Source organism: Felis catus, chromosome E1 (genome assembly GCF_018350175.1).
Source record: "Felis catus isolate Fca126 chromosome E1, F.catus_Fca126_mat1.0, whole genome shotgun sequence".
NCBI lineage: Eukaryota > Metazoa > Chordata > Mammalia > Carnivora > Felidae > Felis > Felis catus.
This window is the reverse complement of record NC_058381.1, coordinates 45,857,807-45,883,294: the sequence shown is the minus strand read 5'-3', so window position 1 is coordinate 45,883,294 and position 25,488 is coordinate 45,857,807. Positions and strand designations below refer to the sequence as shown.

The window sequence follows — 25,488 nt, the reverse complement described above, 5'->3', positions numbered from 1 at the left end:
CAAATGCTGGACTCAAATCATGAGATCATGACCTGAGCCGAAGTCGGATGCTTAACCGATTGAGCCACCCAGGAGCCCCTCATTTTTTTATTGTAAACAATTTTCATGTAATACAAAAGATGCTACTCAAACAAGCCAAGTGACAGTTTTCATGGTATTATAACAAAGACTATTTATTTATACAGTATATTTATATAGTGCCTTCTCTCCAACTAATAATAGTATTTGTTAACTACAGGCACTCAGCAGATATGACAACGCTGAGCTTCAATTCATTCACAAAGGGGGAAAAAAGTCCAAATAATGAAACTAGTTTCCAAACTATTTTATATTTGTTACTTTGGTCAGACTAGTACTGGAAAAGTAAACAGCCATCTGCAACAGCCTGTTCTAGCTCCCTGAAATAAAATCTTGGAATCCTGAGTAAAAATATTCCAGCTAACATTCTGTGATTCTGTGTAAGTACATTCAACTACTATGCCTAATCAGTATGTCTCAGAAATTCAATTTTAATTATATTGTAAAGGAAACAAATATGACAAGGAAAGAAATTTGATGCATTTCTTTTAGGCACACTTGTTCTACCTTACATCTAATCAGTATCAACTACCCTAATATTCACTTTTTAGAACTAGTATTGGTTTAGTGTACAGTAGTCCCTGCTAATCCACCCACAGTCTAGAAGCTCCTCCTTCTGATACTTAGTAACCTAAGGCCACATCACACTGCCTACATCACTTCATCCCATTACACAGGCATTTTATTGTCTCATGTCATTACAAGAAGAGTGAATTCAATCAATAAGATATTTTGAGAGACTACATTCACACAACTGTATTACAACATACTATTACAAGTGTTCTATTTTATTGTATTTTTAAATTTTTTTTAATGTTTATTTATTCTTGAGAGAGAGAGAAAGAAACAGCATGAGCGGGAGGGGGCAGAACGAGAGAGGGACACAGAATCTGAAGCAGGCTCCAGGCTCTGAGCTGTCAGCACAGAGCCAGACACAGGGCTCGAACTCACAAGCTATGAGATCTGACCCGAGCCAAAGTCAGGCATTTAGCCGACTGAGCTACCCAGGCTCAACTGTTCTATTTTATTATTGTTAATCTCTTACTATACCTAATTTATAAATTAAACTTTATCATAGGTATGCATTTACAGGAAAAAAAACCATCGTATATACAGGGTTCAGTACTATGCACAGTTTCAGGCATCCCCTGGGGTCTTGGAATGTATCCCCTGAAGATAAGGGGGGATTACTGTACTTCTTTCTAGGCTTACTTTCTTCCCCATTCAAAATAATGCACAGAGAGTCATTCAGAAAATACGAAAAGAGGGGCACCTGGGTGGCTCAGTTGGTTAAGCGTCCGACTCTTGCATTTTGGCTCAGGTCGTGATCTCACAGTGGTGGGATCAAGTCCCAGGTTGGGCTCTGCATGGAGCATGGAGCCTGCTTAGGATTCTCTCACTCCCTCTCTCTGTCCCTCTCCCACTCGTGTGCTCTCTCTCTCTCAAAAATAAATAAACTCAAAAAACAAAAAACCTTATGATAAAGATGCAAACATCAAATTAGGCTTTATAAGTGAAGTACACTAAAAGGAACTACCAACCAACCTAAAATACAGAGCATGATCAAGTCTATGACAATTTATTAAATATACTAAAGTACATAAATATACATCCTGAATAAGTCTTAGCCATAATCAGTAGATTACCTTGCATTCCCTTAACAACACATGTATACAAAAATACAGAAATGTTTGATTATATGAGACATGTGAATCACAGAATGGCAGTTTGGCTTAAAAAAGAAAATAATTGTTACAAGTAGAAGAGGTGATATTCTTTACACGTTTTTATAAATATTAGTTCATATGTAATATATATAAAAAAATGTTTAAGTGTGAGAAAAATCTAAGCCAACAACTGTTGATGGAAACAGTAAAATATACATATATGTCCAATCCATTTTTGTCACTTTTTAAAATAAAATAGAGATCAGGGGCATCTGGGTGGCTCAGTCAGTTAAACATCCAACTTTGGCTCAGGTAATAATCTCACAGTTCATGAGTTCGAGCCCCGCATTGGGCTCTGTGCTAACAGCTCAGAGCCTGGAGCCTGTTTGGGATCTGTGTCTCACTCTTTCTCTGCCCCTCTTCCGCTAATGCTCTGTCTCTCTCTCTCTCTCTCTCAAAAATAAATATTAAAAAAAAACTTTTTAATAACAAAATAGAGATCGCAAAATTGTGAATACATAGAAAAAATAGGTAATTCCTTCTTAATTTTCCTTGAGAAAGTTACAGTAAATTTACTGGTGCTCTTAAAGAGATAGTAGTTGTATGTGCGTGCATGTGTGTGCATGCGTGCGTGTGCGTGCGTATAGTAGTATCTCTTTAAAAGCACCAGTAGGGTGGCTCAGTCGGTTGAGCGGTTGAGTGTCTGACTTCAGCTCAGGTCATGATATCGAGGTCCATGAGTTCCAGCTCGTCAGGCTCTGTGCTGACAGCTGGGAGCATGGAGCATGCTTCGGATTCTGTGTCTCCCTCGCTCTCTGCCCATCTCCCGCTCAAGCTCTGTCTCTGTCTCTCAAAAATGAATAAACATTCAAAAAAATGAATAAACATTAAAAAAAAATTTGAAAGCACCAGTAAACCTTTATTGCACACTATGTATACATACACATACACACACACACACACACACACACACACACACATACAAACCAATCTACCTGAAAGTAACTTTCTACCTCTAAAGTTCCCCCCAAAACCAACCTCCATCACAAACATCTCCTTAACCACATAAAAAACACCGATACTCCTCTACTCATAATTCCAGAGATAAATGACAAAAATAAATTCCAGAAGAGAAATGTTCATACTACAAGTAACTGTAATTTTGGTATATTTGTAGGCTTAATATTTATGCATCTTACTACTTACTGAATTGAAACTCAACTCTTCTGCTTGCTAGCGAAATCTGATTCTTGACTGTCCTATGCAAGTTACTGAACATCTCTGTGTTTCAGTTTCTCATCAGAAAATGGAAATAACCGTACACACCTCACAGGGCATTGAAACTGGTTAAAACACGTATAACAGGACTGGCACAGAGTAGGTGCTACATAAGGGTGAGCCATCACCAGTAGTTCTCCTACTAGTGATAATACTCCACCATCTTCCCAAACACACTGAAAACATTCTGAGAAATTTGAATTACTGACTAAAACTAGATACTATTAAAAACAGACATCAAATCTGGAGCCTAATTAACAGTAAGTTTAAAGCCCTGCAACTCTGAAAAGATCACTAAGAGATCCACGTAACACCCCGGTCAAGAACAATATGAGAGCAGTTTTCCCAAGTGCAACTATCAATTTCTTCCCTTACACAAGGGGGCAGTGATAACAAGAAAAGAATGGGGCTCTGCAACACCTCTTCCTACAGACGGTAGGGGGTGGCAGTACACACGGCTTCCAGTCAGAACAAAACAGGAAGACCCAACAGAACTGCTCTTTATTCTCTTCTGGCCCTCTCCTCTCTGCTTTAGCCCCAACACTGCCTCAAGGTGAGTAACGTATCTACAGAAAACACTAAAACCCAAATATTAATCACCAAGGAAAATCCAGTTTTGCCTTTGAAGCAAATGATCCCTCAGTGGCTGAATTGTGCATCCAGGAGGAAGCCAATCAGTACGGATTTTCAGATTATCTGGCAAACTACTTACTGTTATTATAAGAACAACATTCAGGCAAGTAATTCAATTTCTCTACAATAGTCACAACATAAAACACTATAATCTCAACCATTAACTATATCCTAATGAACACATCCAGATATTCCTGCTGGTTTCACAGGACACAGACACTCATTGAACATACATATGTAAGTTATATTACACAGCTCATTCAACTATCTTTTGTTACTTCTGAAATTCCAGCTATTTTCTGACAATCCTCTCAAAACGCAGATGTTCTTCTTAAATGGAAGTCACAATGTTTCGCAGCATGTGGGTAATTTTATAGGGAGAGAGAGAGGCAGAGAGAGAGAAAGAATATTTAATATTTTATTCTTGTGCTCTCATTCCTAAGATGATGTACCTGAGAAACGCTGCAAGAAGTGCTCCACTGACAGTATCCATGTTGCTGCTTTTTAGGCTCCATTTACTGTATTTTTCCCCCCTGTCTTGCCACCCCAACACCAAAAACATGCAAGAATATATCACTACTGTCATTCACTGTAATTAACCACTGCAATAGCTTTTGGCTCCAACCCCTCAAAATGCCTGAAAATTTATCCCTTTTGTTCACCATATTGTTTTGTTTTCCTCATTCCAGATATTTTCACCTGTGTGAAAAGGAAGACAGAGACACATAGGGGAAAAAAAAAAAAATCCCTTTGCCTAATGATCTTGAACTCAGAATTATGGTCAAGATGTGGTGGGGTGTTTTTTTGTTTGTTTGTTTGTTTATTGTTTTTCTTTTCCTGGAGAGGGCAGAGAATAGAGTGAAAGACACCCAAAACACCAAATCTTCCTAATGTTAATTATCATTGTTTATGTTTTGTGAAACCCATTTTAAACATTCCACAACTGAAATAAAGGACAGGATACAATTATATCACAGCTCTACAAGCTGACGGCGAAACCTGGAATTATTTTAGCCCTATTTTTCCATCTCACAACCAGATACAGTATGCTTTTTTTTTTCTTTCACGTGGGTACATACTATATCTCAAAAAAAAAAAAAATAGCATATCACAGCTCCTCTCGAATTCCTGTGATAAAATATCTAGCAATGAGCCTTATTAATCTTTTCTTACACTACATCCCCTTTCCCAGGAGAGACTGTTAATATCACTAATAACACTTCTACCATGAATTTCAATGCCACACAGGCCAACCCACCCTGCGCCTTACCTGGCACATTTCACAACTACTTTTTATGCTGCATTCTGGGGGCACATTTTGCAACTCGTTCTGCACCACATTCTCTGCCACGTTTAGCAATCTGCCTCGCATCTCATCCTGGGTCCCCGTCATCCAGAGACTCTCCTCGGTGCCAAATTCCTTGACACCTTCGGTGACACCGAAGTAACCAACCCCGGTCCTATCTGAAGTCACCCTGGGTGCCACATTTGGAGCCAACCTTCCCCACGCCTTGGACACCGGAGGCACTTCGCTGCCCGTTTCGCTGTCTCCCCGCTCGCCCCCGCCCCTCTCCCTGGAGCGGAGGCATTGAAGGCGAACGCCCCTGTCACTGAGGCGACCTCTCCTTCCGCGGCTCCCCGGTGTCTTACCTGCCGCTTTGAGGGGCTCGCTGCACCTCGGGGTCAAGCCCCAGTCCCCGGGATCTCCAGTGAGGACCGCGCCGCCCGCCGGCGCCGCCCGCGATTCCCAGAGCACCTCGCTGCGCTCCGACGCCCGCGGTGGATCTGCGCCCCGGAAAGGCGCGGCGGGGCCTCGAGGCGGGCAAGCGCAGCCCGCGGCGGTCGTCCTGTCAGCGGCGGCGCGGGTGCAGGCTCTCGCCCCTAAGCGCGGCGGCGGCGGCGGTGGTGGCGGTGGCGGCGGCGGCAGCGGCGGCGGCAGCGGCAGGCGCCTCGCTCCGCCTCGCGCGCGGCACAGCCAGGAGGTGAGCGCGAGGGGGATGGGAACGGGGGCGGGGCCGTCCGGAGGAGGCGCGGAGGGCGGCGGCGGGAGGGCAGCGCCGGCAGCCCCGAGCCCGGCGCTCGGAGTGCTCGTAGCTTCTCCAGCCGGGCGGGCGGCTCTCGCGAGGCGGCTGTGCCAGCGGGCCCCGCCGGAGCAGCGCGCCCAGCAACCCGCGCCCGGCCGGCCGCTCGCTAGCGCCGCCGCCGCGCCGGGGGCGTCACACCCTCCCCGGCCGCCCGCAGCCCCGCCCCCTCCGGGCCCGGGTGGGGAGGAGCGCGAGCGCGGAGGGAGAGCGCGTGCGTGGGGGCGCGTGCGTGGTGGAGCGCGCGCGCCCCCGCCCCCTCCACAGTTTGGGGGTGGGGAGCGGCTGGGAACGAGAGTGAAAACCGAACCCTTCCCTGCGCGGAGAGGTTGGGCCCTGATTCTGCCGCTCTGTGAGGTCTGGGCATTTCTCGTTTCCTCAGGGGGCTCTGACCGGTGGGGTCGAGGGCATTTGGTGGGGAAGAAGGATGGAAGCTCAATAGCAGACAAGGCCCTAAATAGTTCGGCTCCGCCCCCGAAGGGGTGATGTCACTCTCGAGGTGCTGCTGCTGTCACGTGCGCCCACTTCTGGGCCTGTCCTCCCTCGTTAATGGCCAGAACGTTCCTCTAGATTTCCCCCGCTTCAGTCACCTTACGTACACCTCACTCCCGGAGTCCTCAAATCCTACATATGTCGGTCATTCTTTGCCTGATGCTCAATTGCAATCTGTAAATTGCTTCAAATGCTACAGTTGGCTGTGGTGGCAATCAGAATGAGGTGCAAAACCAGCGATGGGTGAGCAGGTGGGTGGGGAGGGAGGAGAGAGAAGGGAGACTGTGTTATCTAGAACAATTGCTGAAATTTCACCAACCATGGCTTGGGAGCCTGATGTGAAGTTGTGAGGCTGCTTCTGTCCCTGCCAGGCTGGACAAGAAGTGATGTGGTTTTAAGAGCTAGTGCGCAAGGCCCTGAAAGCCACCACGTTAAAAGCTTCCCGGGAGGTTTTACTCCCATTACCCTCCACCTGGATCTTCTTCCTTTTTTCCTTTCCCTTGCATCATAAAACCACATCAACGGTGGAAGATATTTTTTCGTGTGCTGTAAGATGATGCAAAGCAATCACTCTTATATAGTCTGCCTGGCTAATCTTCCCTTCCATAAACTGAGAAGACCTTTCGTGGTCATCTCTGTCCTAATGAGACGCCGTGATTAGAACTAGAAACCCCAAATTAACCTCAGTCGAGGAACCTATGTCTGTGGTGTCTCTAAGATAGTTTTATCTGTTTGCTAACAGTTCTTTGAATCTACTTCATCCAGGAGTTTGTGGGTTTTTTCATTAGTATTATCTCAACTAATACAAGAAATTGCATATGAGGCCATTTCCAACAGCTACCCTCTACTGTGAATGTTTGAAAAGTTAGAGCTAGAACAGCTTTGAATACTACAGCTAAAATGGCAAGGTGAAGGGTTAGTATATGGATTTTTTTTAATGTTTGTTTATTTATTTTGAGAGAGAAAGTGGGAGAGAGAGAATCCCAAGCAGGCTCTGCCACTGTCAGCACAGAGCCCAATGCATGGCTCCATCTTGTGAACCATGAGATCATGACCTGAGCCAAAATAAAAGGTAGGACACTTAACCGACTGAGCCACCCAAGCACCCCAGTGTACGGAATCTTTTGGTGATAACTCCAAAACTTAGATTACTCTAGCAGTAACCTATGTATCTATGGCGATAAACACATAGTAGTGATTACTAATGGGGGAATTGACAGAGGGCAGGAGGGAGCCTTCTCTGTTGGCAGAAAAGTTTGATATCTTGATCTAGCTAATGACTACAAGGGTTAATATACCTGCAAAAAGATTTATTCATACACACAAAGAGGCGCTACAACATCATCATGATTCGAGTCTGGAAACCTGGGCTTAAGTCTCAGTGTCACCCATCTCTTACCATCTGTGTGACCTTAAGTCTCCAAGGCTTTTTTTTCTTCATCTACTTAATGTGGGTGATGATACCTCACAGGAAGATTGTAGAAATTAAATGAAATTATCTTTGAAAAATACTAAGCACAGAGCCTGGTATGTAGTAAGTGTTTAGGTGAGCAGTAGCTATTGTTATTCTTCTTACACTCAGATTTACTCTATTCAATTTTCCTTTGGTTTTTGTTGTTGGCTTTTTTTTTTTATTTTAAAGATTGCTTTGTACGTCATCCTTTGCCTGTGAGTTTCGCTGAAGCTAATAACATTCCCTTCCTGCAAGAAATAACAAAAGGCAGTCAGGGGTGTAATGTGTTAGTTTTCAAACTAGTTCAGGTGGCAGTACTTAGAAATTATTGTGCTCATTGTGGAACCCCATGAAATATTGATAGATTTAATTCTGCCATATGGACTTGACACAATTTTACTAGCATTGAATCTGGCTGTATTATGTTTATGCAGATCTCTCACATATTTTTTTAAAGTGCATTTTTAAGAAATAACAGGTCTGTGTTTTTCCTTTAAAATTTGTTTGCAACTTTTCACAAAGTAGGAAGTACCAAAAGTTTAATAACAGTTCACAAAATGAAAACCTTTAAGTCCATTTTTCCTGGAAATTAGAAAAACACTGTAATTGTTCAGTTTTAGCAGCAGAGCTCTCTTTATTGGATTTTCCCACAGTAAGCTCTCATAGCTGTGACCCACAGGGTCTCTTGCTCTGATGAAGTGAGTAACTCTGACTCACTATCCTCATCATACTCCCAAAGATCAGTCTCCATTTCCTTTGGCTGACCTTTCCCAAATCCCATGTTCACACTGAGCAGTGTGAGTACCCACTGAATGAACTCACTGCCTTGCTGTCTTGATCATCCAACATGATTCTATTCAGCCCATTCCCTTCCACATAGTACTGCTGTTAAGTCTTGCAATTTGCGGCCATGCTCTAACTTCATGGAGGAAATGCTCTGTCCCTGACAGAGGTAAGGGTAGTGGGGTGCTGTAGGGATGGCGAGCAACATCGTTTAGAGAAGCCACCCCTGTTCTCAGCTCTTCTCCTGATTTGCTTTTCTGTCAATGATACCTGAAATCCTGAGAATGCTGTTTTTTAACTTACTAAAAACCCATTCTAGTCAAGATGATAATATTGTCTATAACTTAAATTTGGAAACATAACGTGTGCTATGTAAGAGGAACATGCAAATGTGCATGAATTAGCCCACCCTTACCCTATACTGCTCAACTTGTCAGTGCCATCTATAGCAGTTAAATTGCCCTTTTTTGGTCTCTCAACTCTGCACACTCACCTCTGCATATGTCTTCCCATGGCAACTCTAAGTCTCTTAAGTAAACCATCAGGCTCACATTGTGTACCCTTTTCCCTCATTTCTCTGCCTGTTGAATAAAGAATAGTGACATCCACCATTGACCACCACTGATTGATTGCCTACTGGCTGCAAATGCTTTACTAAATGCCCTATATATACTACCCCATTTAATTCTCACAACATCCTATCAGTATTATCTCAGTTTTCTCTCGGGGCCGGGGGAGGTGGTGAGAGGTTAAATGACCAGTTCAAGATCACACTGAATGGTGAACAGAGTCACAATCAACCCAAACAAACTTTGTCCTCTGTCAGTTACCCTCAGGATAATGCTATATAAAATATAAATGAGAACACAGAATACATCATTTTAAAAATGTGAACAATATTACACAATGAAAGATATGTCTGAAAAGTTGATGTAGAAGAGATTTTTCTCATTGATTGTTTTTCATAATCTGATTTCTTTTTATCTGTAGTTGATAATTTCTAATTCAATAGCTTCAACATTTTCCTCACCAACTCCCATCTTGGTCTTTTGATGAATATTTAATAATTTCAAGACTAACACTTAAAAGTATTTCCACACAGAGGAGCTACTACTTAAAAAAAGTTTCTAGTAAATCTCTTTTTTTGGAAAGTGAAAAATTCATGTACAATATTATGAAACAAAATTCCATATATTTTTACACTGACAGTTATAAACACTTGACAAGTATTTGTGCCTGCTGTATGCATATAACTGTGGTTAAGTGCCACTGAGCATATTTAACTAGTTTGAGAGATGTCTTGGCTACTAGAACCTCCTAATCTATTTAGAAAACAAAATGCTTTAAACATTTAAATATTAAATTGTCAAAACATGAGTAAAACAGTTCTGTAACAATTCATAAAAGGGAGGGAGATAACTTTGACTGGAATGATATGGGACTCCTACTTGAGGAAAATAGAATGGGAAAAATATGTAAATGGAAAGAAGGAAGGACTATTCCAGGAAGGGCCCTAGAGAATCAACAAAAGTTTAAAACAGGTAATAAGTATAACAACTCTTAGGTCAAAGAATGAACCCCTTTTGGAGGTGAGTTGCTTTCTTAACAAAGACAAGCATTGGTGTGAACTACAAATAAACATGATGCAACCTAAAAAAAAAAAAAAACAGCCAATAAGCAACAAGTGTAGATGAATAGAATAGTATTTACTTATTAAGAGATAAAACATCTGGTAACATCTTACCAACATCTGGACCAGGACTGAACTGCAGAGAGTATTGCCCAGAAAAGGAGGCACTGTGAAGTCTTTGAGCAGAACAATGACAAGAAGACAGTGTTCAAAGCTTTGTCTAATGGGTGGATTTCAGCAAGGAAGGACAAGTGATAAGGATATGGTTAAGAAGATATTACTATTTTATGAGCTAAAGAAGGTGACAGTTGATAGTCAAGAATTGTGGCAGTGGAAATAAGAATAGTTCCAATAACCGTTGTGTGGGAAGAATTAACAGAACTTTCTGAATAACTGGATGCAGGGGGTAAAGAAGACCGAGAAAGCAAAATACAGCAAGATGACAAGACTGTCTAGAAGACAGAAGCAGAGGAGTCAGAAGGACTGGTTTGAAAATGAAGACAGAAAGATGGTGTTGGCATATTTTGTGTTTGTAGTACTTTATTGCTTCTGAATTACAAATCACTCAAGAATCTGATGGAATCAATGGATCCTCTCTTTTAGGAAAAAAATTATTCATACCTATACATGCTATGTATTCGTGATGAATACCCTTGGAATTAACAGCCAGAGTACTCTTGACCCAAGCTTGGCCCATCACAGCCCTTTCTGGAATTTTTGTACTTTATATTCAAAGGATCAAATCAATCTCTCCCTAGTAGCTGAAGGTATGGAAGCTGTTGCCTGATCTGTTTCCTAACACATGAGCCTGAGAAAGAGAAAATGCTTAAATGCAGAATGAGAGAAGAGAGTGTCTTATAGAGATAAACAGAGGTCAGAAGTGAGAGAGAGAACATACCCTAATGGCATCTGAGGCCATGGATCCATCACATTTCTATGCTTGGATTCCAGGAGATACCCTAGTCCCTTATTGAAATTCCACCATGATTAAGCTTCTTTGAGCTGCATTTCTGCCATTTATATATGAGAGTCCTGATTAATTCAGAAGTCAAAGATATTAATTGAAACCTACCCATGGGCTCCAGGTAAGAATTCTTGATTTAAGATAATGGAAAGTCACCCAAGTGGAAATAGACCAGTAAACTGGTGGAATTTAGATGAGAAAGGGTAGAAAATGAATATTCATGCACAGGGAATATAGATAGCACAGGTATTTAAGAGCAAGGACCTAAGACCCAGACTGCGCCCAAATCCTAAATTAACTATTTACTAAATGTATGACCTCAAGAAAGTTATTCTACATTTCTAGATCTCAGGTTACTTATTTGTGAATTGGGGATTAAATACTATACCCATCTTATAGGGTTGATGTGAAAATTAAGTTGTTACATGTGGAAGTACCTGGCATATACATAGCAAGTCTCTATGGACTATTATCATTCGGTATAATAGGCCTATGCCTAGGCTTTTTGTATATGCTACATTATTTAATCTAATCCTCATAAAAATATTATTGTCATCATCAAGGGTATTTATTGTACCCAAACACAAAAGATGATGCCACTGACCCACCATTAATAAGTCATGACATTTGAGTTGATTCTTCAATATTGTATGGGTTTTATTGAACCTGCCAGACCTTCACTCAAAGCACCTGAGTAGTTACAAGGTTGTTAATAAATATTAGGAGAGGCCATCAGAAGCAAAGGGAGAATGATTGGCCTTTACAGAGGATGACCACACAATCTTGGTTTAGTACCACAGCCCTTATCAATTAGCCATGAGCAAAAGTAAAGGTAAGACTATGGTAGAGTTGTGTAACTTGTCTTTCTTTCATATAATGGAATACACTCTATTCCTTTTTAATCAAAAGAATCTTTAGATAAGAAATTATTTTTTTTAATATAAGGGAATTGTAGTTTTGTTGGTGTGAAATATAGAGAGGTTTCAATTCAATTGGACCTTATCTCACACATCTGAGGCCCAATTAACATTTTGTCAGATTTAGTCAACCCAACCTGACACACAATGTAAAAGGAACAAAAGAAAGAATTCAGGAGAATCAGAATTCAGTAGAGGAAAAGAAAAAGAGGCCTTTTAATGTTACCAATGTAACCATTGTAATGGAACTTCATTTATGTGGAACTTGATTATCTGACAATCTCATCTATCTGGAGCACAGAAAAGACCCAGGGAAATACAGGGGATGGAAAAAGACCTCCACAGAAACAAAACAAATCACCAAAGTCCATGCCCTAAACATCATACTCATTACTGCTAGAGATTCACTGAAGCCCTTTCTCAGAGGCTATTAATTTTTACTTGGATTCGATTTTAAAAGACCTGGCAATCTGGTTTCCAAACTCATAAAAAATTAAAAGCAGTAAACTAGAAGAGGGAGGAGAAACTATCGCATGCAGGCATGCAGATAGCAGTGAAAAGAGAAAGCTGGAAGTCTTAAACAGGGCAGAGATGAGAAAAAAAGGCATAAAAATTGAATTCATGATCAAAAAACACAGCAATTTAGTGCCTTTAGCATAGGAGAAAACAGTCCTACATGCTTCCATAGGCCTTGGGGAAGAAATTTTAAAAATTGTTTCTATATTAACCCTGAGGAATCAAGAAAATTAAATTACATTCAGTATAAAGACATTCCCTGAGTTATGCAGCACTCAGCTTTATGTAAATAGTTCCATAAGGCACATAATAAAATTGTGAAGATGTGAGAGATTTTATTTAGCACACTGAAAAATGTAAAGAAGTCAAGTGTACAAATGAACTGTCCAAAGAAAAAATGTAAGGGCAGAAGGTGCAGATATAAGGAGATAATGGCCTTCCATGGTCAGTCTTACATGGTTTTTTTTCCCACACAGACTCTCACTGCATCAACCTGGGTTATGACACTGCTATTGTTTATGCCCTATTTTGTTACTTTCTAACCATGTCCAAAAAGTGACTAAGAGGAAGAATGCAGGACCAGTTTGTGAGAATAAGTACTTTGAATAAGAGCAAAATATTAAAACTTTAAACAAGTATGAAGTTATTTTCAACTTTACTGTTATGTCATCCAAGACTTTTCAGGGAATATATTATGCATAAGATAGAGAAATATTACTTATAGTAATATATTATAAGAAATAATCCAAAATAGATCAATGATTTATGCACAAAGATGTTCATCATGGTAGTATTTAGCATTTTAAAAATCAGAAGCAATCTAATTTACCAGCCTTAAAGAATGGTTAAATAAATTATGACACATAAATATTTATTGGACAATTATGGGACCATAAAACTATATTTTTAATTAGGAAACTTGTATGGCAAAATATTAAGTTAAAAAACAGAATACAGAATTGTATATGCAACATAATCTCAACGATGTATAAAATATATAGAAAGAAAATGAAATGAAAAGATCGCATTAATAACGCCACCTCACACCATTTTTCAAACCTAGGAACAAACTATATGTTCAATACTCACACAAAGAAAACTAAATATTCACTGAAGGAAATTTCAAAAGTGCATAAATGAAGACGCATGCCATGTTCCCTGATAGGAAGACTCAATATTATAAAGACGCTGTTTCACCCAAATAATTTACGAAGTCAGTGTAATTCCAACTAAAACCAGGAATTTTAATGAAATTGACATGCTAATTTTAAAATTCATCTGGAAGAGTACATACTTCAGAATAGCTAGACGGTTTTTTTTTTTAAAGTATCATGAGGGTCTTCTTACCAGATATCAAAACATGTTATACAATCACAGTAATTAAAGTGTCATATTGGCTCATAAGTAGAATAGATTATTGAATGAGAATAGATCCTTAGCTACTGACACACACACACATGTGAAAGCATTTCAAATAATTGAGAATAGGTGTTGGGACAATTGGTTATTCATTTAAAGAAAACAGAAAGGTATATCTCTTATATCACATCATTCAAAAATAATTAACTTCCCCTACCCAGCAATTGGCATGGTCAGGGCCAAAGCCTGAAAAGGCAGCAGCCAGCATGGTGGAGGCCAACATGGCTAAGATTGGGATAGCTGGAGCCAAGCAAGCAGCAGGCAGTAGGGCGGAGCAGAGGTGAGAACTGGCATGGCAGGGAGATCTGTCCTATTCAAGGGTATTGGGCAAATGAAGAAGTACATAGAGGCTGGTGAAAGCGGTTTTCTGTCGGAGAAGGGAGTTACAAATGTGGAAAGTGAGAAACCTAAAATGAACTCTATGATGTTGGTTTGGAAAAATTGGCGTGAACTCAAAGTTCTATACCTATGTCCTGATTCGGATGCTTGTGCTAAAGTTACATAAGAGCATGCCCTGTGTTTAGGAAGTGCATGCCGAAGTATTTAGAAGTAAGGGCTTTATGCCCACAATGGATCAGATGTCTCAAATGGATTAGAAAAATACTGTATGTATGTAACTTATATGTGGAGCAGTGGAGAAAGAGACGAGCAAAGGAAATGATGACAAGTGGGGAATTGAACTGAAGAGGATAGGGGAGTTTATTATGCCACACTTGCAACTTTTTTGTATAGTTGAAATTATTTCAAAATATAAATCCTACTTCTGAGAATACATCTCCCCAAATACTCTTATATGTACACAAAATGTTGTATAAGAGTTATTTCATCATTCTTGATCATAAAGAAACATTTGAAATACAGGAAATATGCATCATTAGGGAATGATTAAATATAGTATATCCATACCATAGAATGATATACAGGCATAGGGGCACCTGGGTGGCTCAGTTGGTTGAGCGTCTGACTTCTGCTCAGGTCATGATCTCACAGTTCCTGAGTTGGAGCCCCGCATTGGGCGCTGTGCTGACGCTCTGAGCCTGGAGCCAGCTTCAGATTCTGTCTCCCTCCTTCTCTGCCCTTCCTCTGCTCCCTCTCTGTCTGTCTTTCAAAAATAAATAACTGTTAAAAAATTTTTTTAACAGAAGAATGATATACAGGCATAAAAAAGAATAAGGTAGACCTATATGTACTGACATGGAAAGATGTCCAATATATGTTGTTAAATGGAAAAGCAAGTGATAGACCAAGAGGTAGAGTATGCTCCTATTTATGTTTTAAAAAAAAGATTATAAAACCTGCTAAGGGTATCAGTGTGTGTGCATGTATGTGTGTGTGTATCTATGCTTATAAACAGATGAGGAAAAAAACGGTCTGAAAAATGCACACCAAACTATTGGCAATGGTTAACTCTAGGGAAGGAGAATAGCAGTATATTCTCCAAGCTTTCCATAGTGGCTATGTAATACTTTCATTATCAGTTGAAAAAAGCCCACATACAAAAAGGCAGGAGTGTAAATAATACATTCTGTAAGATTTCCTCTCAAAATGATTATAATATTTAATGCTGGGAATTACCTTTGGATATCTGGAAAATTTCTGGTCCAAACCCCACATATAGGGAATTGGCCTTTCAGTGGACTGTGCCCAGGTACACTTTATCATTAACTTAATAGAGGATTAGGCAGCCTGCTGAGCCACTCCCTGCTTGCCGGGCCACCGTCCAGAAGTGAATTCCCTTACAGCACTCCAAAAGGAGGTCAAACAAGTCCCCAGGGACTCTAAACAGAAAGAAGTTGCCAAAGGCTAAATTTGGCATCGAAGTCAGGTCCTGGACTGGGATAAACCGTGCCAGCACTCTTCAGTTATGCTTTCAAGATCTTGATCAGAATAAGCGGGACTAGATATCTGTTTCCAAGAGTGGCGTAGCAGCCCAAATTAGAAACAATTGTTTAAACCAGAGTTTTTGGGGTGAACCTGAAAATGTACAATTCCTTCTCTACCCCCTCAACCGCTATTGTCTCTTATTTGAAGGATATTTAAATCCCCTTTCCTTTGTCTTGCTCCAAGTAATTGATCCTAGTGATATTCCTGCCAACCTGATCATCATACCCTAGGCTTGGCCCTACTTAAGATAGAAAAGGCTGGATAGCCATCTTTTTCTTTTTGCTTTTTCCTTTTCAGGTGTAAATGGTTGGTTTTATATTTGTATGTTGCTTTTTTTTGCCTTTTTTATTTTATAATATTTTAAGTTGTAATTCATATGCCATCAAATTCATCATTTAAACTGTATAATTCAATGGTTTTTAGTATATTCAGAGTCGTGTAACCATCACCACAATAGATTTTAGAACATTTTATCACCCCAAAAAGAAAACCTTTACCCATTAGCTGTCACTCCCCATTTCCTCTCAACACTTCCAGCCCCTAGACAACCACTAATCTACTTTCTGTCTCTATAGATTTACTTATTTCATACAATGCATTTGCATTTCATATAAATGAAATCATTCAGTATGTGGTTTTTTGTGGCTCCTTTTGCTTAGCATAATGTTTTTGAGGTTCATCCATGCTGTAGAATGTGTTAGTACCCTATTCTTTTTTAAAGCTGAATAATATTCCCTTGTGTGGCTATATCACCTTTTATTTATCCATTCATCAGTTTATGGATATTTGAGTTGTTTTGACTTTGGGACTATTATGACTAGTGCTGCTATGAACATCCATGTACATATTTTTGTGTGGGTATACATTGTCAGTTTTCTTAGATATACACTAGGTGTAGAATTGCTGGGTCATGTGGTAACTCTATGTTTAACTTTTTGAGAAACTGCCAACTGACAAATTGTTTTCCAGGGCAGCTGTACCATTTTACGTTCCCACCAGCAACGTATGCAGGTTCCAGTTTCTCTGTATCCTTCCCAACATTTGATGCTGTATGTCCTTTTGATTATACCTATCCTATTAGGTGTAAAGTGTTATTTTTGTGGTTTTGATTTGCATTTCCCTGATGACTGATGATGTTGAACATATTTTCATGTGCTTATTGGCCATTTGTATATTTCTTTTGTAAAAATAGGTATTCAGATCTTTTGCCCATTCTTTAACTGAGTTCTTTGTCTTTTTATTTCTGAGTGGTAAGTGTTCTTTATATATTCTGGATACTAGTCCCTCATCAGATATATGGTTCGCAAATATTTTCCCCCATTCTATGTATTACCTTTTCACTTTCTTGATGGTAAAGAGGAAGGGGGAATAATAGAGAATAACTGTTAATGGGTAAGCAAGGTTTTTTTGTTTTTGGATGACAAAAGTATTCTGGAATTAGTGGTGATGTTTGCTCAACTGCAAATGTACTAAAAACCACTGAATATACCAAAATGGTGGATTTAATCTCAAATTTTTTAAAGAATAAATACCATGTTAGAAAGTGTGAGCTGATCCACTTGACTTTAAGCCTGATATCATCATTTTAGTTTAGTTTAACAATTTTTTACTGACACAGCTATTTGCTGAGATACAAAGATGAAACAAGCCCAGGGTCTAAAAGGGGAAACAACCACATAAACACTCCATTTTAAATTACCTTGGTTAAGACTCAGATAGAGGTGCTTTGAGATCATGAAGTCCATACTAATAAACCTGTGTTTCATTCTAGAGGAAGCAGGGAACCATTGAAAGTTTTTAAGATGGGGGTCAACATGATTAGTGTTGTTTTTTATTTTTTTGTTTTAATTTTTTAATTTTTTAAAAATTGTATTTAAATCCAAGTTAGTTAATATATAGTATAATAATGGTTTCAGGAGTAGAATTTAGTGGTTCGTCACTAACCTATAACACCTAGTGCTCATCCCAACAAGTGTCCTCCTTTATGCCCATCCCCCATTTAGCCCATCCCCCACCCAACACCCCTCCAGCAACCTTCAGTTTATTCTCTGTATTTAAGAGTCTCTTATGGTTTGCTTCCCTCTCTGTTTTTATCTTATTTTTCCTTCCCTTCCCCTATGTTCATTTGTTTTGTTTCTTGAATTCCACATGAGTGAAATCGTATGATATTTATCTTTCTCTGACTGATTTCGCTTAGCATTTTAGTTCCATCCATGTTGTTGCAAATGGCAAGATTTCATTCTTTTTGATCACTAAGTAATAGTCCATTGTACACACACACACATATATATACATATATATATACATATATATGTGTGTGTATATATATATATATATATATATATATATATATATATATATATATACATATATACCGCATCTTCTTTATCCATTCATCATTTTATAGACATTTGGGCTCTTTCCATTATTTAGCTATTGTTGATAGTGCTGGTATAAACATTGGGATGCATGCCCCTTCGAATCAGCATTTTTGTATCCTTTGGATAAATACCTAGCAGTGCAATTGCTGGGTCATAGGGTAGGTCTAGTTTTAATTTTTTGAGAAACCTCCATACTGTTTTCCAGAGTGGCTGCACCAGTTTGCATTCTCACCAGCAGTGCAAAAGAGATCCTCTTTCTCTGCATCATTGCCAACATCTGTTGTTGCCTTGAATTGTTAATGTTAGCCATTCTGACAGGTGTGGGGTGGTATCTCGTTGTGGTTTTGATTTGTATTTCCCTGATGACAGGTGGTGTTGAGAGCATCTTTTCATGTGTCTGTTAGCCATCTGGATGTCTTCTTTGGTAAGTGTCTGTTCATGTCTTTTGCCCATTTCTTCACTGGATTATTTGTTTTGGGGTGTTGAGTTTGATAAGTTCTTTATAGATTTTGGATACTAACCCTTTATTTGATATGTCATTTGTAAATATCTTCTTCCATTCTGTCAGTTGCCTTTTAGTTTTGTTGATTGTTTCCTTTGCTGTGCAGAAGATAAGTGTTGTGTTTTAACATATCGTTTTGGCAGCTGAATAGAAGACTGATATGAAGGCAGTATGGCTAGCATCAGATCAGCTGGGAGACAGTTGCAGTAGTTTGAGTGAGAAAGTGTGGAAGCTTGACAAAAGCAGTAGTGGTAAGAATGGAGAAGAGGAAGTCAGACTAAAAAAAAACATTTAATAGTTAAGACTTTTAGCGTTTGGTGTGATGATGCGTGAGGGAGAAGAAGAAGTCTGAGATGATTCACAGGTTTCTGGCTTGGGTTGCTGGTAGATGGCTGTGCCATTAACTGAGAAAAGGAATATAAGGAAGAGGAAGTTTGTGGGCTGAAATAATGAGTTCAGTTTTGGACAATACTTAGGTATAAAACACCTGGAAAATGACCAAGCGGATGTATCCAGTAAGGACTGTAACTTTAATCTCTTTCTGATGCAGTGTCCTGAGCTATAAAATATATGTATTATATATGTATTTGTATATAACTTACAAATATTATAATATTTATATAATATATTTATATAATATTCCTGTATAATATATGTATATATTATAATGACATGAATATTATAATGCTTATAAATATTTGTATATAATATTATGTATTAAACATTTATATAGAAAATAGGTAAAAATATATTTATATGTTTAATGTATATGTATAAAATCACAACAGAATTTGGGTATTAGAGGTATTCACCAAATCTGCCTTGGGGAAATCACAAATTCTATTAACTAGTTATGCCTAGCTTTCTATAAGAAAACTTGCTTGTGGCAGCACAAGCATGCTTATATTTACAGGTGCAACTTGATTTAAGCCAACTCAATGAAAATACACATGCACTAAAAAGGTCAGTCAGAGGATGATAATTTGCTGCCCCCAAAGACTTAGCATAAGATTCTTTTTTTCTTTTTTTTAACGTTTATTCATTTTTTGAGAGACAGATCATGAGCAGGGGAGGGGCAGAGAGAGAGGGAGACACATAATCTGAAGCAGGCTCCAGGCTCTGAGCTGTCAGCACAGAACCCAACGCGGGGCTCAAACCCACCAAGTGTGAGATCATGACCTGAGCTAAAGCCGAACACTTAACCGACCGAGCCACCCAGCCACTCCAGCATAAGATTCTTTTAATTAGACATTCCTCCTAGTGAGTTTAAACCAGTTTGCCTTAGAGAAATTAGACTAACCTAAATTTCTAAAACAATAAAAGATAACATGTATTTTGTGCTTGCTGCATGCTAGGCAAAGTGATAAGCTCTTCACAAGTACTGTCTTTTAAATCCTCACAATAATCCCATTGAAGGAGATACTATTAGCATTCACATTTTATAAATAAAGAAATGAGGATTTGAAGAAGTCCAATAACAGAATCAAAATCATTAATCTGGTATGCAGTAAAGCCAGGATTCAAACCCATGTCTCTCTTACTCCAAAGTGCAGATTCATGGCCAAGAGCTATTATATATAAAGCCATGGTTATATGCATGCTGAGCTCAATGATCAAAATAATAATCTGGTCTGATTTATGTGGACATTACTGACCCTTCACTATTCCATTTATATCCTTACTCCTTTTTGGCATTCCCAGTTAATTTCCAGATCTTTGCTGTAATCTTCATGTGAGGTCCCATTTTCTCCCTGTCCGTCTGCCTTTCCTCTCATCACATTGCTCTATTCAGCACACAAATTGGATGCATTCTATAAACAAGGAAGGCTTTGCCTTGAAATAGCATTTATGGTATCTCAGAAGGCCCTTTGTCAAACTCATTCCTTATCTGTGCTTCTGGATTTAGGACTGCTGAACTTACTGTGGCTCAGCCCAGAAGCCCATCAACACAAAACTTGTTGGAGGAGGAGGAAGGGCTAGAGCAAATGTATATTCATGATGAGATGGCCCAGTGGTGCCAGAGGAATTTGCTGAGTGGGAATAGAGAAGTGAAGACTCATTTGTTTTTCATAGAAAAGTGTGGCTGTGCTTTTTCCAGAAAGTGAAAAGGAAGCCAGCTTAGCAGGGTCATCTCTAGCACTGATACGTTGGGTACAGAGAGAATGGGCACAATAGAATTCTTCACAAGATGGGGCTAGGCTGACAGTCACTGCCAGAGGCTGACCTGAAATATGTTTGAATGAGGGCATCTGGACTCTTGAGACCAGATTGTTTTTAGGAAAGGAATAATCCCTGCCCACGGTTATTCATCTGAATAGTAACCAAAAGTTTTGAGACGAACCTTGCCAAAGAACATAACTTTAAATGAATCTAACATGCAGTTCTTCTTTTGTTAATTGTTAGACTGAATTTATCTTTTCATGGTGGGAAGGCACCTCAAATAATCAGGGTGCATTGTGTTCAGGGTGTAATTTCCCAAATGTCAACATGCAATACATTTCAAAAGTAATTCGCTTGCAGTGTGTTTTTCCCATTACCCTCATATGGCTAAAATTATTGCGACTAGTAGCCTAGGAAGCTGGGATCGTCATTATATCCACTAAGGGGTCTGATGGGGCTGTTGACATAAAGGTTATTTTTATTGAAAGGAGAACTAAAATTCCACACTATTGAAAAATAAACGTATTTGGGGGGGTCTGGGTGGCTCAGTTGGTTAAGCGTCCGACATCAGCTCAGATCATGATCTCACAGTTCCTGAGTTCAAGCCCCGGTGTTGGGCTCTGTGCTGACAGCTCAGAGCCTAGAGCTTGCTTCAGTCTCCCTCTCTCTCTGCCTCTCCCCCACTTGTGCTGTCTCTCTCTCTCTCTCAAAAAATAAAATAAGCATTAAAAACAATTAAAAATGGGAATGCAAGCTGGTGCAGCCACTCTGGAGAACAGTATGGAGGTTCCTCAAAAAATTAAAGATAGAACTACCCTACAACCCAGCAATTGCACTGCTAGGTATTTATCCAAGGGATACAGGTGTGCTGTTTCGAAGGGACATATGCACCCCAATGTTTATAGCACCACTATCAACAATAGCCAAAGTATGGAAAGAGCCCAAATGTCCATCAATGGATGAATGGATAAAGAAGATGTGGTATATATGTACAATGGAGTATTACTCAGCAATCAAAAAGAATGAAATCTTGCCATTTGCAACTATGTGGATGGAACTGGAGGGTATTATGCTAAGTGAAATTAGTCAGAGAAAGACAAAAATCATATGACTTCACTCATATGAGGACTTTAAGAGACAAAACAGATGAGCATAAGGGAAGGGAAACAAAAATAATATAAAAACAGGGAAGGGGACAAAATATAAGAGACTCATAAATATGGAGAACAAACTGAGGGTTACTGGAGAGGGGGTGGGAGGGGGGATGAGCTAAATGGATAAGGGGCATTAAGAAATCTACTCCTGGGGCGCCTGGGTGGCGCAGTCGGTTAAGCATCCGACTTCAGCCAGGTCACGATCTCGCGGTCCGGGAGTTCGAGCCCCGCGTCGGGCTCTGGGCTGATGGCTCGGAGCCTGGAGCCTGTTTCCGTTTCTGTGTCTCCCTCTCTCTCTGTCCCTCCCCCGTTCATGCTCTGTCTCTCTCTGTCCCAAAAATAAATAAAAAACGTTGAAAAAAAAAAAAATTTAAAAAAAAAAAAAAAAAAAAAAATCTACTCCTGAAATCATTGTTGCACTATATGCTAACTAATTTGGATGTAAATTGAAAAAAAATAAAATTAATTTTAAAAAAGGAAAAAAAATTTTAAAAATAAACATATTTGATATCTTCTATCAACTGCCCCTCTGCCTCTCTCTAGCTTCACATATTCCCTCCATTCCTCAGGATTGTCTGTATATAGTTGCCTGAACATGACTTACTATTTTGCCTCTGTGCTTTTCATGTTTTTCTCCCTGCTTAGAAACAAATCTATGCCTCTTCTCTTCTATATATTTCCATCTAACCTTTAAAACCAGAACATACCTCTTTTCACATAACTTCTCCAGTAATCACACCTTGAGTGTGATCACTTACTATTTTTAGTTTTCTTATCTATTGTAGCTTTAGTCTACACTATACCATAGTGTCTTCCAGTTACTGAAATATTTCTTTAGATTTCATCTCAATACATACATACATATATATATATATATGTTTTAGCCTCCAGATTTTACATCCTCTGGGGAACTCAAGAGTTGTGACTTTTATTTCTTTAGCATCCAGAAATAGTACAATGACTCACATTAAAATGAAATAAATGCCATACCTGTGACATACTGCAACCAGCCTTATACATTTGACAGTGAGACCAAGAAATATTTTATTAAACAAGCATAAAATCAATTTCAAAAAAAATTATAGATGTAATGTGAATATCCAATTTGTCCCTCCTGGATCTTTCATTCAAGAAGTTACTAAAACTTTTTTGGTATATGTTTATAGTGATGCCTTTATCAGATCTCAGAATAATAATTAACTAATGGATGGAAGATTCTGTCCTAGAAAGCAACAAGGTCAGCCCACTCATTACCAATTGATTCTTCAACAAATTTAATTATTTAACAAACATCTATGCAACACATACTGTATAGATAACATAGAGTAGACCTTGAAAGGACATTAAATTTACATTCTATCTGAGAAATCAAGAAACAAAAAGTGAAATAAAAACAAAAATTGAAGGGGCACCTGGGTGGCTCAGTCAGTTAAGCGTTAGATTTCTGATTTCGGCTCAGGTCATGATCTCATGGTTTGTGAGATGAAGTCCTACGTCAGGTTCTGCACTGATAGTGTGGAGCCTGCTTGGAATTCTCTCTCCCTCTCTTTCTGCCCCTCCCCCCCCCAATAAATAAATAAACATTTTTAAAATATAGAACAAAAGTGGTCTCCATTTTATGTCTGAATAAGGGACCAGCACAATATGGTGCTGAGTTAGAGGGGTGGGAGAGGAGACATAAATGAAGGATTAGCCAGTAAACTCTTCCTGAAGATGTTATTATGTACATCTGGCCTCGAGGAATGGGCAAGGGAGAGACCAGAGGGCAGAGGCAAGAATATACATGCTGTGTTTGAATGACAATGTGTGTTTGGTCCATCTGTATGAATAGGTACATGAAAAGCTTCTTAAACACAAGACGTGGTTTTAACCAATCAATACTAATTTAGATGTCCTCTTTCTGGTGCTGTTTGTTCCTTCCTGCATTTCTGGCCTTCTTGTTGATTCTTTTGACTTCCATTGAAGAATTCCTTTTACTATTTCTTTTAGTGCATATATGCTTATATTGAACTCTGTAGGTTCTAATTTTTATGAAAATGTCTGTTTTACCTTAATTTTTGAAGAATATTTTGCTAGCTATAGAATTCTAAGTCTGCTGTAATTTCTCCCCACTCTTTTTAGATGTCACTCCATTGTCTTCTGGTTTCCATCAGTTCTGTTGGAAAAGTTAGCTGTCAGTTTTATTGTTGCTCATTTGAAGATAATGTGCCTTTTTTTTACTCTGGCTAATTTTAGCATTTTAATATTAGCATTTAGTTTTTCATGGTTTGACTAGGTGTGGTTTTTCTTGTATTTATCTTGCTTCAGATTTATAGAGCTTCTTGGGGCGCCTGGGTGGCGCAGTCGGTTAAGCGTCCGACTTCAGCCAGGTCATGATCTCGCGGTCCGGGAGTTCGAGCCCCACGTCGGGCTCTGGGCTGATGGCTCAGAGCCTGGAGCCTGTTTCTGATTCTGTGTCTCCCTCTCTCTCTGCCCCTCCCCCATTCATGCTCTGTCTCTCTCTGTCCCAAAAATAAATAAACGTTGAAAAAAAAAAAAAGATTTATAGAGCTTCTTGATTCTGTGACTTACTGTCTTCTGTTTGGGGAAATTCTTGGCTAGTGTCTCTTCAAATATGTCTCCTGCCACATTTCTACTCCTTCTGGGACTCCATTGACAATCATAATAATAAAACCTTTAATCATGTCCCATATGTTTTTTATATTCTTTTCTCTATATTTCATAGTCTTTTCTCTATGCTTCAATCTGGATATTTTCTATCAACCTATCTTCTAGTTCACTAATCTCTTCTGCAGGGTCCAATAGATGGTTTAAACCCATCAATTGGGTATCTTTTTTTTTTTTTTTTTTTAAGTAGGCTCCACGCCCAACTAGAGCCCAATGCAGGGCTTGAACTCACGACCCTGAAATCAAGACCTGAGCTGAGATTAAGAGTCAGACACCTAACCAACTGAGCCACTCACGTGCCCTGAATTTTTTTAATTGAAGTATAGTTGACACACAATATTACATTAGTTTTAGGTATACGACATAGTGATTTGACAAGTCTGTACATGGTGCTCTGCTCATCACAAGTGCAGCTACCATCTGTCACCATACAACATTGTTACAATACCATTGACTATATTCCCTATGCTGTACCTTTTATCCTCATGCATTATTTATTCCATAACTGGACCCTGTATCCCCCACTCCCCTTTACCCATTTTGCCCATCTCCCTGACTCCCCTCCCCTCTGGGCAACCATTTGTTCTCTATGTTTATGAGTCTATTTCTGCTTTTTATTTATTTGTTTATTCATTAGTTTGGCTTCTTAGATTCCACATATAAATGAAATCATATGGTATTTGTCTTTCTCCATCTAACTTATTTCACTTAGCATAATATCTTCTAGGTCCATCCATGTTGTCACAAATGGCAAGATCTCATTCTTTTATATGGCTAAGTAATATTCCAGGCTGTGTGTATGTGTGCATGTGTGTGTACACACATGCAT

General features: G+C 39.2%; 1 protein-coding gene and 1 long non-coding RNA gene across 10 annotated transcripts in view; one reads left to right on the top strand and one right to left on the bottom strand.

The window, feature by feature from the left end:
• Positions 1-5,441, bottom strand: part of TANC2 (tetratricopeptide repeat, ankyrin repeat and coiled-coil containing 2) — a 379,268-nt gene extending 373,827 nt beyond the window's left edge. For all 8 annotated transcript variants that reach the window (XM_045044003.1, XM_019818072.3, XM_045044005.1 and 5 more), the window contains exon 1: positions 5,307-5,441. The gene's annotated coding sequence lies outside the window, so the exon portion shown is untranslated. The remainder of the gene's footprint in view (positions 1-5,306) is intronic.
• Positions 5,442-5,976: 535 nt separating this feature from the next.
• LOC123381819 overlaps positions 5,977-25,488 on the top strand; it is an 81,711-nt gene continuing 62,199 nt past the window's right edge. For both annotated transcript variants that reach the window (XR_006589265.1, XR_006589266.1), the window contains exons 1-2: positions 5,977-6,094; positions 18,546-18,600. This is a non-coding gene — a long non-coding RNA (uncharacterized LOC123381819). The remainder of the gene's footprint in view (positions 6,095-18,545; positions 18,601-25,488) is intronic.